Source organism: Vulpes vulpes, chromosome 12 (genome assembly GCF_048418805.1).
Source record: "Vulpes vulpes isolate BD-2025 chromosome 12, VulVul3, whole genome shotgun sequence".
NCBI lineage: Eukaryota > Metazoa > Chordata > Mammalia > Carnivora > Canidae > Vulpes > Vulpes vulpes.
Window position 1 is genome coordinate 182386515 of NC_132791.1, and position 12400 is coordinate 182398914.

The window sequence follows — 12400 nt, forward strand, 5'->3', positions numbered from 1 at the left end:
CCGGGCCGTGACGGACTACACTTCCCAGAGGCCCCCGCGGGTGGGTCCCGCGAAGGCGGCCTGGGGGGGTCGTTGCACCACGCTCGGGCGGCTGCGGTGGGGTCCGCCGTGTGGCGTGGGCACGCGTGTGTCCATTATCTCCAATAATAGGCACTGAGCATCTCTTCTGTGCTAGGGGCATGTTGCTAGGGGCGGATTCAGCGGTAGATGGGGAAGGAAAGACCCTACTCTCGGGGAGCTGGTGTGCACTGCTGCGGACGAGGCCAACAATAAAACCGTAAACATATGCACAAGGTATGTTTCAAGTACTGACTTCGGCTCCAGGAGTAGGACGGGGAAGGGAGCAGGGCAGCGTTGCGTCTTCATCACAAGATGCTATTTCCGTTGCCTCTCCTATGCCATATTCACCTGTGGCTCACCACTGAAGGTTTGGACACTGATTCCCCACACCACACCTACTACGACTAAGATACTTGAGTCACTTATTACTCCAAGTGGATAAGAGAATCTTTTCCTGTTGTCCCAGAATTGGTAACCGCGACTCAGCTGAGGATTTAGTTCTTCCGCATTCTGAAGAAAGACAAAGCCATTTGGAGCTAGACACCCTCAGGTCTTACAAAAGGAATCCGGGTGCTGAATTTGCCCTGTTGCTATTAACCGTTGCCTCGACACCACCCCTCTTTCGCAAGCCCTCTAAGGAAACTAGAAACGGGAAAGAAAATAATTCCTCAGAATGCAAGCCCTCCGCCTAGGGGGTATTGCAATGTTCTACCTCCACTCCCAAAGAAAAGGTCTCAAACGTCGAGAACACCCAGGAAAAGGGAGGTCACATAAACTACCCCCAATGCCGTCCAGAGAAAGGGAAAGGGGGTTAGAGAACCGGCTGTGTGTAATGAGAGCAACCTGAATTCTCATTGTGTAGTGAGTAGATACGCTGGGAAAACAATGGGGCTTTAGGCTCCGGTTTGGGAGGGGCGGGGGGAGGGGGGTGTAGCTCACAATACTAACAAGGGTGCGGAACTAACTGGATGTGAGAAGGAGCTGAGGAGGTTGGAAGTGGTTGAACCGGAGCCAGATCTCTCAATCAGGTATTGGTGGGTTTCCTCCAGGGAACTCACAACTGCACTCGCGTATCTGCCGCTGCGGCTAAGCAACTCGAACCCTGGGTGGAATCGTTTTAAAACGTTTTTAATTGCACTGATGCCCTGGAAAATTGGTAAGGAATACACAGAGAGCAAAAATGACAAGAGTGGTGGGTGGAGCACTGAAAGCCAGCTTTCACCTGCAAGATTTTGCCAAACGAGGCAAAGTTGAGCTTCGTTTCTCACGGTCCCCTTCTTTCCGTTCAGGGCCTGCGCTGTGGCCGGGAAGGCCAAGGGCACCGGGAGGGGAGCGGCAGCCTCCTCTCCGGAGAAGCGCGGCCCTACCCTGCGGGCTCTGCGGCTCTGCGGCGGAAGCTCAGGTGTCCTGGTAGGCTGATGTCATCCGGCCACAGGGCGAAGACGGCTGAGCGGCCAGTTTCCCCGAGACCAGTCCACACCTTTGAGGCTGTGCGGCCGGCGTGGCGCTAACCAGCCCCGCAGCCAACCAGGAGCGACATTCTCCCCGCCCCCCCCCCCCCCGCGCTCCGGTCTCCATGACAACCGCCTGGGCGTCTGGTCCGGACTTGGAGAACTGTGGCTGAAAAGACCACCTCACAGGTCCAGTTGAGGTCCTGCCCAGGAAGATTGGCAGGGGCCCCCGGGTGCCCGAGGGGAGCTCCAAAGCCTCTTCACACCCCGCGACACGGGGGCAGGAGGCCTCCCCTGTGTTGGGGAAGCGGATGGTGCACTATTCAGCGGGATTCGTGCCAGCGAGGGCAGAGGAGAAAAGGCCCGTCGTTAATGCCAAATGCCTTCCATGTTACCTGCTCTATCTTTAATATCCACCTGGATTTGGCCTTCCTTCAGTTCCTCACTCGCCCGCTGTGGGTTCAAGCCTTCTTCCTGGGGCCTACCCCACAACACAAGAATATCCAAGTTCCAGTTCATAAAATGTTCCATCTCCTGGTTCCCATGAGAATTCGTGAGAAGGAAAATGGGACCTGACGCAGGTAGCTCGCCCAGATCCGACTCTGTTCAGCCAGAGAACCAGCGATCTGGACCAACGGGCTTCGGGTCCCCTGACTGTCTTCCATGCACTCTGAGGCCAGGAGGACACGACTGAGACGCCGAGTGGAAGCTGCGTAGCTTCAGTCATCCACTGCCAGATTTGAGGCCGAGCTCCGAGTCACACAGGAGGGGAAGCCAGTTCTCAGCGCCGGGTCCTCTCACATCAGACCTACACCGGCTACAGTTTGGAACGTCCAGACATCAGTCCCCGGAGCGCTGGGCTCTAGCGCCACCTGCTGGCCACTGGGACCCTCTACTCTGGCAAAGTTCGCTGCCTAACAATACGAACGTTAATTTGACAGCTTCCGGACCTTTATTGACCCTGCCGACTACCCTCACGTCAAGCTTGAAGCCTCTCACTTCTTGAATACTTCTCACTTCGACAAAATTTCACCGAACACTTATGTGGCCCACGTTTTCTGAGCCCTACTGCCCTGATTTCCGCACCAAACCTCCCTGGTGGTCTCCTGCTACCCTGGACTGAGCTGAAGCGACCCACAGACTCTTGCTCCATCCCAGCTGCATCGACTCAGGCTGGATCCAAGTGGTGACACTTCAAGGGCAATGTAGTCCCTGCAAAGGTCACAAGGGCCAGGCGCCAAAAGACCTCACTTTAGCTTCTGGCTTAGCCATCTTGCTCTCCCAGTCACTTGCCCCCCCCCCCCCCCCCTTATTTATCAAGTCTCTTGTTTCTCTGTGGAGCCCCAGGTGCACGCTAGCATCCCACCTTTGGCCTGGCATTGTGGCCTGGTCCCACCCTCTCCTCGTGGGCATGGTGTAATGAAAAAGTCTATTCAAGGAAGGGCTTTCCCCCAGATAGATACCTCTGTTATCTGAGACAAGGGTGTTCAATGACTGGGATGTGGTTAGTTGTGTAGGAAGACCGATCCTGAGTCTTCAGGATCCCCTGAGTGTGGGAAGACCAGGCACTCCAAGATGTGAATGGCATCTGAGGGCTTTCCCAGTCAAACACAGGAGACTCTGCTTAGAAACCAAGAAGTGGTTCTAAAATGATCCAAAGACAGGATATGGAAGGAGGGCAGAGAAAAGATGAGGGATTAGAAATTAAAACAAGATTGTTCTCACATCATACTTTTGGATGAACTGTGTCTTTCCTTTTTTTTTTTTTTTTTTTTTTTTTGTTAGGGGGGTGGAGGAGGGGCAATGGGAGAGGGAGAGAAAGAATTTTAAGCAGGCTCCATGCCTAGCTTGGAGCCAGTCACCGAGCCAGATCTCATGACCCTGAGATCATAGCCTGAGCTGAAATCAAGAGTCGGACACTTCACCAACTGAGCTACCCAGGGACCCCTCTGAGTTTGTTTGTTTGTTTTTTGAGATTTTATTTATTTGACAGAAAGATAGAATCAGAGGGCCATGTGGAGGAATGACAGAGGGAGAGGGAGAAGCAGTCTGCCTGCTGAGCAGGGAACCTAACCTAATGCGGGGCTTGTTCCCAGGACCCTGAGATCATGACGTGAGCCAAAGGTAGATGCTCAACTGACCGAACCACCCAGGTACCCATGAGTTTTTGTTTTTAAAATAAACTTGCAAGTTAATTAACTTGCAATTATTCTCAACAAGGTAATTTTTGTTCATGGCTAATGTTCTCTAACATTACAACCAGATACATGAATCCAAGGTCCCAGGCTAGGCTGTCCTTAGACTGAGCCTGCCGGGGGCCCAGTTACAGAGACATCTGACTGCTAAGTGGACTGTAGCCCCAAGAGAATCTTACCCACTTGCATGCCCAGTAAACGTGTGCCCCCTTAACCTGGCTGAGTTTATGAAATGAAGGCTTTGCTTTATTATAAAGAGTAATGGGCTTTGAGGTCAACTAAGCCAGCTCCTTCACTCTAAGGATGAAATAGAAGCCCAAAGAGGGAAAGATGTTAGTTGGAGAAAAAAAGAAAATGGTACAAGAAGAAATAGATTCATATGATCAGCTAAAGGAGATTCATAGGTTACATGTGGCATTGTGGTGTTTTGTTTTTTTTTAACTTATCAGATGAATCCTGGGGTTTAAAACAATTTAAATTTAAAAATGATAATTTAAACAATAGAACACATTCTAGATTAGGTCTTTGGTCATTTGCATCATTTTCTTCTTTTTCATTTTCTCTTCAGCCCTATTTGCAGGACTGAAGTTGTGTGGTCACCCAACAAGTGTCATTCCCTCTCTGGGTTCTATTTCATCTGTAAAATGAAAGATCTGGTTTGGCTGATCCAAAGCTCCATTTTATTTTTCTCCTACAACTGTTATGCCTGGCTCAAACATGCAGGTGTGACTTGCAGGGAGGCAAGAAAACATGGAAGTGAAAGTCAGCTGGGTCTTTTCTCCTGGCCTGGGCCTTTGCCTAGACCTGACTGCCACCCATCCACTAGCTTTCCAGATGCCACACTTTGGGCGTTTCCTGCCCCCCACCCCATGGTGGTATAGGGGGCTAACAGCTCAATGGGGCTCTGTGGTTACCATGGTGACCCGCAGGCTGGCGTAGCCTCCATTGCCGCCTAGCAACCAGGACGTCCAGGGCACCTACAGTTTTGTCATCTCCCTCTGGCAATGAATTGGGGGCAGCTCTGTTTAGGGAGATGGCTCCCTATGGGTATCTCTACTGCTAGGCCCTGATCTGACTTTTCCAGGCATTCCAGCTTCTCTGCCCTGGGGCCAGGCTTGTGTGGCTGGCTTTGTCTCTCAGGCCCAGTAGTCCTAACCACCCACCCCTTCAGGCCAGGTTCCTGGGGGCTTAAAAAGGGTTCTTACTCAGGACACTCCAGAATCCCTCTAGAAGAGCAGAAAAGTCCAACACAATGTGAATTAAAACACCCTTCTCTCAGGCACACCTCCCAGCAACCCTAGCTTCTAGGGCCACTTCTCTGGATGGACAATCCTTGGGATGGAATGGATGGGACAGCCTGGCTAGACTCTAGGGAGGCACTAGTATTGGGGGTGGGTGAGTATCACCAGAGCTGGGCATCGCAACCTCAGTTGGGAGATGGGCAGGCATATAGACAAGCTAACCCCATATGCGAGTGGGATGGCAGTGACAGGGTTGGTGGCACAGGGTGTCCTGGGAGCATGCATGGGGAAGAGGGACTCACCTCGACCTGAATCAGAAAGAAATGTTTCTTGGGGGACATGATGTTGAGTTGAGGCTGGAAGGATGAGTAGGTATCTAGGCTGGAATAGAGATTTCAGGGAAGGTAGGCTTTAGGTCTTCAGAAGCTGCCTTTCTGAGAGAGTTATTCTCCATCTGAAGTCCACTGGTCCTGTGTCTCCTCTGTCTCCTTTCCCTGGGCTATCTCCTCCAGCCCCAGGACTGTAACCAGCACTCCTTTGCTACATGTGGTCTCTTCTTCCTGAGTTGCTTACAACTTACTTGTCTACCTGGTGGACTCTTATTTTTTTTTTTTAAAGATTTTTATTTACTTATTCATGAGAGACACAGGCAGAGACATAGGCAGAGGGAGAAGCAGGCTCCCTGTGGGGAGCCTGACGTGGGATTTGATCCTAGGACTCTGAGATCATGACCTGAACCAAAGGCAGACACTCAACCATTGAGCCACCCAGGACCCAGACTCTTACTTATTCTTCAAAACCCAGCTTGAGGAGTGCTTGGGTGGCTTGGTCGGTTAAGTGTCTGCCTTCAGCTCAGGTCATGATCTTGGGTTCCTGGAATTGAGCCCTACATCATGCTGTCCTCAGTGGGGAGTCTGCTTCTCCCTCTGCCCTACCCCTCCCCCCCCCCCCCCCCCATCATTCTCTCTTTCTCTCTCGGATAAATGAATAAAATCTTTTTAAAAATCCAAAAAAACCCAGCTTGATGTTCACTCCTTTCTGGTGCCTTCCCAGAACCACCCTTTCAATCATGCATTCAATTCACAAACTTCTAATGAACACCAAGTGTTAGACCCAGAATGTGGCCCTATACTATAACTTTCTGTTCACCAACTGACCAGGATATCCTGGGGGTGGGAGCTGACAGGGCTGTCTTTTGTTTTTCTAATCCTCAGACTTTAACATTTACTCTCTGAATGCATGGATGGGCAGATGGATGGATGGATGAATACACACAGAGCTCCTTGTAAAACAACAAAAATAAACACCCCAGGTAACTCTCTGACTCCCGTTTCTATCCCCTGACACTGCCACAAAGGAATTTGGCCATATGTTATTAAATTAGAGTGAATTAAAATTGGCTTGAAATAACCACAGACTCCCCCGCTCCCCTGAGCCTGCAATGACCAGATTACATCTCCTCCAGGCACAGAAGTTTGACATTTCATTGCAAAGTCATTTTCTTCTCATTTCCTTATGTTGCTAAAATATTCTATTTCTCTTCACTTCCCCTTTGTGTCCCCATTACTCATGTTTAGTTAAATTTATCTGCTGCCATTTTTAATCATCTGAGATAGGCTTACTGGTGTGGATGTTCCTGGCCTTCCAGACCATCTGTCTCCTCCTGGGCCACTCTGAGAAGAGGGCATGGAGCCCTCCATCAGGGCTTCTGGGCTGATCCTCAGACCCAAGATTTCTCCCCAGGTAATCCCTGACTTCAGGGTCCTCCCCTTCTCCCCATACTCATTATCTTCCTCTCTCCAGCCTCCTCCTTTCTGTTTCCTGGGGCATGGTTTTTATCTTGCCTCAGCCTCATACTTCCTAAGGTCCCTTTAGTCACACTGAGCAAGGGGCCTTATAATTTTTCTCTCCTGAGTTCTCTGAGAAAGTCCATAATGAGACAAAATATCCAGCAGTCAATGTGGGAGTTATGTGATGCTTGCCTCAGACACTGCCATAGCCATCACATTACTGTGATTGGCTGGACACCTTCTTCTTCCTCACCTGCCCATCCAGCCTCATAATGTAGAGGTAGAGAGATTGTTCCCCCTGGAGGGAGTTGGTAAAGACCTGAAAGGAATATTTTGGCTCGGAGTGGAATCAGTTTGTCCTCTCAATAACTGTGTCACTTAGGGACTTGGGCTTGCCCTTGGGACTTAGGGCTTAGAGCTGCTCAGGAAAGGGGCAGTCAAGCCCAGGTGGCCACTGAGAGGTGGGGCCCAGGGAGGCAGGGTCAGAAGGCTGGGATGGCTGCCATTATTGGAGCATTTGGAGTGTGCTGGGCTCTGTGGACATATTTGGGGAGTTGGGGCTGTGAAGGATGCTTGTTCTTCACCTCAAGCTTTGGGAAAGGGGATTCTGTGGTATCACTCAGAAGGCTCAATACATGTCATTGGAGCTTCAGGGATACGGTGAACTAGGGCAATTTATGTCAGAGAAATCTTAATGGCAGGAGACAAGCTGGCCAGATGTCCTTGCAGTACAGCTAGGAGGGTAGCCACATTGGAATCTGCCTACAAGCCCAGAGATCATGAGGGCAAGAGATGAGTGAATGTTTCCAGTAGACCAGAGGTGGCTGCTGACATGAGACAATGAGCACAGGGTCATTTTAGAGCTTGATCAAGAAAGCCTGTGGGAGGAAGAAAGAAAATTACTGCCAGACCAAAGGGTGAAAAAGGGGTCATATGGGGATTTAGCTTAAATTTCATCCAAGGGCAAGACCAACTATTTTCCAGTTAAATTTTATGAGTCATGTTTATAGGGCTACACATAAATTACTTAACATTTTTTTTCTTCAATGAAATGTATTTCACTCTTTTTTTTTTTTTTTGTATTTCACTCTTATGTCGATTTGAAACATATTCATCTTTCTAGAACAAGATCATATTTCCAGTCTACACTCATCTACATTTTCCAGGATCTCCAGTTGCATCTACGTTGCAAAGATCTATTATCTTTATTATTTCCCAAATAGTTTATGCTTCTGAACTCTTATCTCGTTTAACTTTCTTAGCAACCCTGGAAGGGCAGTGCTCTTGTTATTTATCCCTGTTTACTTCTGAGCATCAGAAATTAAGAAAGGGCTTCAAAGTTACACAAGAGTGAACAGGAGAGTCAAGGTTTCTTTAGATAAGTTAGGCAGTGGTGGTAACAATGGGAGGCATTAGGGGCTTCAGCAGCCCTCCCCCAAAGCTCCATCTCTGCTCCTATTCTTAAGTATGGGCAGCTGCTGTTTAGACAGGTATCAGGTGGGCCTCTTGACAAACACCTATATAGCACAGTGGCCCTAAGGCTGCCCAGGACTTTGACAAGGGCGCATGGGGTACTCTGTCCTTGGAAACCCCCTACAAAGAGGCCAGAGGGAGTTTCCTTGGTTGATATTGGCTCTCCAACTACTGGGTTAAGTGTCATGACCCGATGAACCCAGAGCCATGTTTGTGTGATTTGAAGTTTTGATGGGACAGGCAGAGTAGGAACTGATGGCCCATCTACAAAGAGAGGGGTGCCCAGAGCCAGGAGATCGGTGAGCAGTTCCGGGTCTTTGCCAGGGAGATGCTGCCTGTGACCATACAGTTCCCAGGAGGCCTGGAGGGCTCTCACATTTGGCTCCATCCCAGGATTTCCCTGGGTCTCTGCAGGCACATGGCCCCCCACTTGTAACCTTGGCTGTTGATGGTTCTATTTTCACATCAACATATCCTTGACTAAGACAGAAACTCTAAAACAAAAAAACAAAACCAAAACCAAAACAACAAAAAAACCCTAACTGAATTTCATTAAAATTTAAAATTCCCTGCATGCACTGGCCCACACAAGCTTCTTCCTCTCTTAATCCCACTTAGTTATCTGTACTACAACTCCAGGAATGCAACATGCCCCCAAGAATGCCAGTCATCCTGCCTTGTCCCCCCAGCCTCCTACTTGCTACTTTGTTTTCTTGGAATCAATGGAGAAAAATGAGTAACATAAGCAGAGTGGCCTAAAGGCGAGACCTTCATACAGACACATGGCTGTAGCTTGCAGTAGGGACAGAATGAAGCCCCAGGGGTTTTTCTCAGCCCAGCTACATCTGCCCGGGGGGCCAGAGGAGGCGTCTGGCTAGATTAGTTCTGAAGGAGAAACCACTGGGACTTCACAGGTGATTTTACGTGACTCTGGAAGAGGCCACATCTGGGGTGTCCCACTGGTGTTATTCGAGTCAGAAGCTCCTCTTTCATTTTTTCAAGTGAAGGGGTTTGGGCAGGTGTTGAAAAGTCTGAGCAGCAGAGGGTGAGCTGCAATAAGCAGCTTGTGTCTGGCATCTAATTTGATTTGACTTGTTTTCCTAGCCATGAAAACCTGGAGCCAGGAATAAAAAGCACAGGCTGCAGAGGTGACAGCTCCTCGCTTCATGTCCCTGGCTCTCTCAGCTGGAGCATTCACTCGACAGTCACAAAGCCATGCAAAGGGAGCATGGCCAAGGACTCATGTCAGGCACACACAGCATGGGAGATTGTTTTTGATTATGTTTGAAAAGCCTCAGAAAAATCTCTTCCCCAAACTTCCCACGTTCAGGCAAGGGAGTGATTTATTAAAGTATGAGTCGGACTAGGCCAGCTCTCCTGGTCAGCTAAAATTGGCCTGGAAAATAAAGTAATTTGTGGTTGTCAGATCCTAAATTAAATGATTCAAATACTACTGCGGCTGATTAAAGGACTTTATTCAATTTCCTCTTGACCACATGCTCTTCTGTGAGGGCAAGAGATACTGTTTCTGGAAGAAATGCAGTATTTGGAGACCGTCGATCTAATCTAATGGATGGTGTTTATTAAATATGGTCTCCCCTCCCTTTTTTGATGGAAGGTGATACTAAAGTGGGAGGAAGGAGGGACTTCCTGTTTAACTTATGAATGACCCTCCCCCCGCCAAGCATCTGGGTAGGACCATCTGCAGTGAACCAGGCTGGGTGCCTGCGGAATTTTTAAGGACTCTTAAAAGACCTCTAGACAGCAACAAAATTGAAAAATTGAAACACAAGCACGGGTAAACTGAATTTAAAAATGAAATGGAACTGTAGCAGACAGTCTAATAGTGGTGCCTGCATCAGCCTGAGCACCGGCTGAAGGGACAGCCCCGTGCTGGCTCCCTTGATGCCCTCCCTATTTGCCCCCAGTGATTGAACCCAGATGGGACTGTCCAGAGATATACGACGTGCCCTGGCATAAAATAGATGAGCTGTCTTGGGAACATGAATGAAGAACTCCAGGGATGAGGGGGTTGGTAGCTGGTGCAGTTGCTGGAAGGGGGAGACAGAGAGGTCAGGAGATGTTCAGCTCAGTGGCGTGTTCAGATATGAGAAAGCAGAAACTCGGGAAACAGAGATTAGGAGACAGGGAAAGGGAACTCAGAGTGAAAGGAGGGAGGACAGAGTCGCCGTTGGTTGAGAAGAAAAGAGAGTGAGCTCAGAGAGACACTGTGTGACTCTGGGAGGGAGATGGCGATACTGGCCAGCCCCCACAGCAGCCCTTACTCTCAGCACCTTCTGCTCCAGGTTCTGCCTCGGTTTGTGCTCATTCTGAAAACAAGTTCACACCTTCTTAAGGTGGTCCCAGCATGACTCAGAAAGAGCCCAGGTGGACATAAGAATCAATAAAAGCTTTTCAACACTGAACTACAGAGCAGTTCACTATATAAAACATAAGCAATTTTATAGGGTTTTTTTTTTTTTTTTAAGATGTATTTACTGTTATAGAGAGAGCGTGCGTGCACATGCAGCGGGGTGGGACAGAGGGAGACGGAAAGAAAATCTCAAGCAGACTCTGAGCTGGGCATGAAGCCCAACTCACGGATGGATTTCAGGACTCTGAGATCATGACCTGAGCCGAAACCAAGATTTGGGTGCTCAACCAACTGTGGCACCCAGGTGCTCCATAAGCAATTTTTAGAGAGTAATTTATCTAATCTCAAACGGATGAAATTAGATCAAACCAGTAAGGGAAAGCATGACCTTTTGGCCGTAGCAAGAAGCAGGTAGCAGGCACTGGGAAAGAATCAGGTTTGGCTCTTCTGGGACTACCTGGTCTCCCTCCACCCTTACTCTTGGGCTTTTGTCTCTGGAGGAAAGGAGACCATGCAGATTATAGTCATAGCCTGGCCCTCCTACCCTGGGCCAACAGACAGGACGCTCACTGAAGGGACACTCACTGTGGCACCTCCAGGTGCCTCCAAGATCTAGTCAGGAAGAAAGACCAGAAAGACCTGGGAAGGGAACATAGAAGCAAGAGCATGTGGACCCTGCTGGGCTCATTGGGAGGTGCAGGTGTACTCATCCAGATTCCCTCAGGCCTCTGTGCAAGCTGCCCTCTCAGAGTCTGGGGGAGGGTTAGATGGTCCCCCCAGTAATGAAACTTCTCTCAACACATTTAAAGGGCTAAATTTTGCTGCTGTCTCAGCCCAGAGACCTGAAATCTAGGTCAGTTATTCTCACCCAAACATTAGTAGGGGCGCTCCCTTCCACTTCCACATCATCCCACCTTCTGCAGAGACTCATAAGGGACAATTGTCACATGGGGCCAAGTAGCAGGGAAGTGAGTGAACACCCCTGCTGAATGGTTATCAAGCAAGATTTCCTCCTCAAACACCTAGCACAGCCCTGGGCACAGGCAATGGACCGCAGTAGCTGGAGAGGAGCCCACCACCTCCTGATGACTATGCAGACAGTGCATTCAGTACTGGCCTCAGGGACCTTGCTCTCCCTTGAATAATCTCCCCACAGATAGTCACAAGGCTCCCTCCCTCACTTCCTTTAGGTCTCTGCTCAAGTGTCACCATCTCAAAAAAAAGGATCTGAGCATCTGATTTAAATAGCTCTCCTTTTCCCCCTTACCCTGCTATTTTTCCCCAAGCACTTATCCTACTTGCTGTACATTTTAGTTTCATATTTATTTATTGTCTGTCTCTCCCCTCTGAAATAGAAGTTAATGTTTTGTGTGTTTCGGTATCCATTCCCCTGCACCCTGAATAGGGCCTGGCTCACAGTAGCCATCCAGTAAATACTTGAAGAATAAATTTATTGAATGAAATGTCTTAATTTACACTTTATTTTTTAGCCTGAGTGTATATTTTTCATATGTTGAGACTCAGTCTCATGTAGTGAGCAAGTAAGGCCATAGAGTCTGGTGTTAGGCTGCTGGGTCACATCCTAGCCCTGACACGTTATGTGTGGGCTTGAGCAAGTCCTGTGCCTCAGTTTACTCATTCACAGAATGGGAGTACTCTGTCTCTCCCTAGTAGTGCTGTTGAGAGATGTAAAGGAGTCAATGCATGTAATGGCTTGCAACAGATCCTGTCTATGTAAACGTCAGATTAAACTTTTATTGGGCATTTATATTTCATTTCAAATGTTTCTGTTCCTGTCCTTTGTCCACTTTTATGG

At 48.9% G+C, this 12400-nt stretch overlaps 1 protein-coding gene and 1 long non-coding RNA gene across 5 annotated transcripts in view; one reads left to right on the forward strand and one right to left on the reverse strand.

The window, feature by feature from the left end:
- ZFP90 (ZFP90 zinc finger protein) overlaps positions 1-12400 on the reverse strand; it is a 94818-nt gene that overhangs the window by 23129 nt on the left and 59289 nt on the right. The window lies entirely within an intron of this gene.
- Positions 27-3242, forward strand: LOC112929457 (uncharacterized). Its single transcript, XR_011996135.1, has 2 exons — positions 27-921; positions 1350-3242. It is a non-coding gene; the product is annotated as an uncharacterized lncRNA (long non-coding RNA).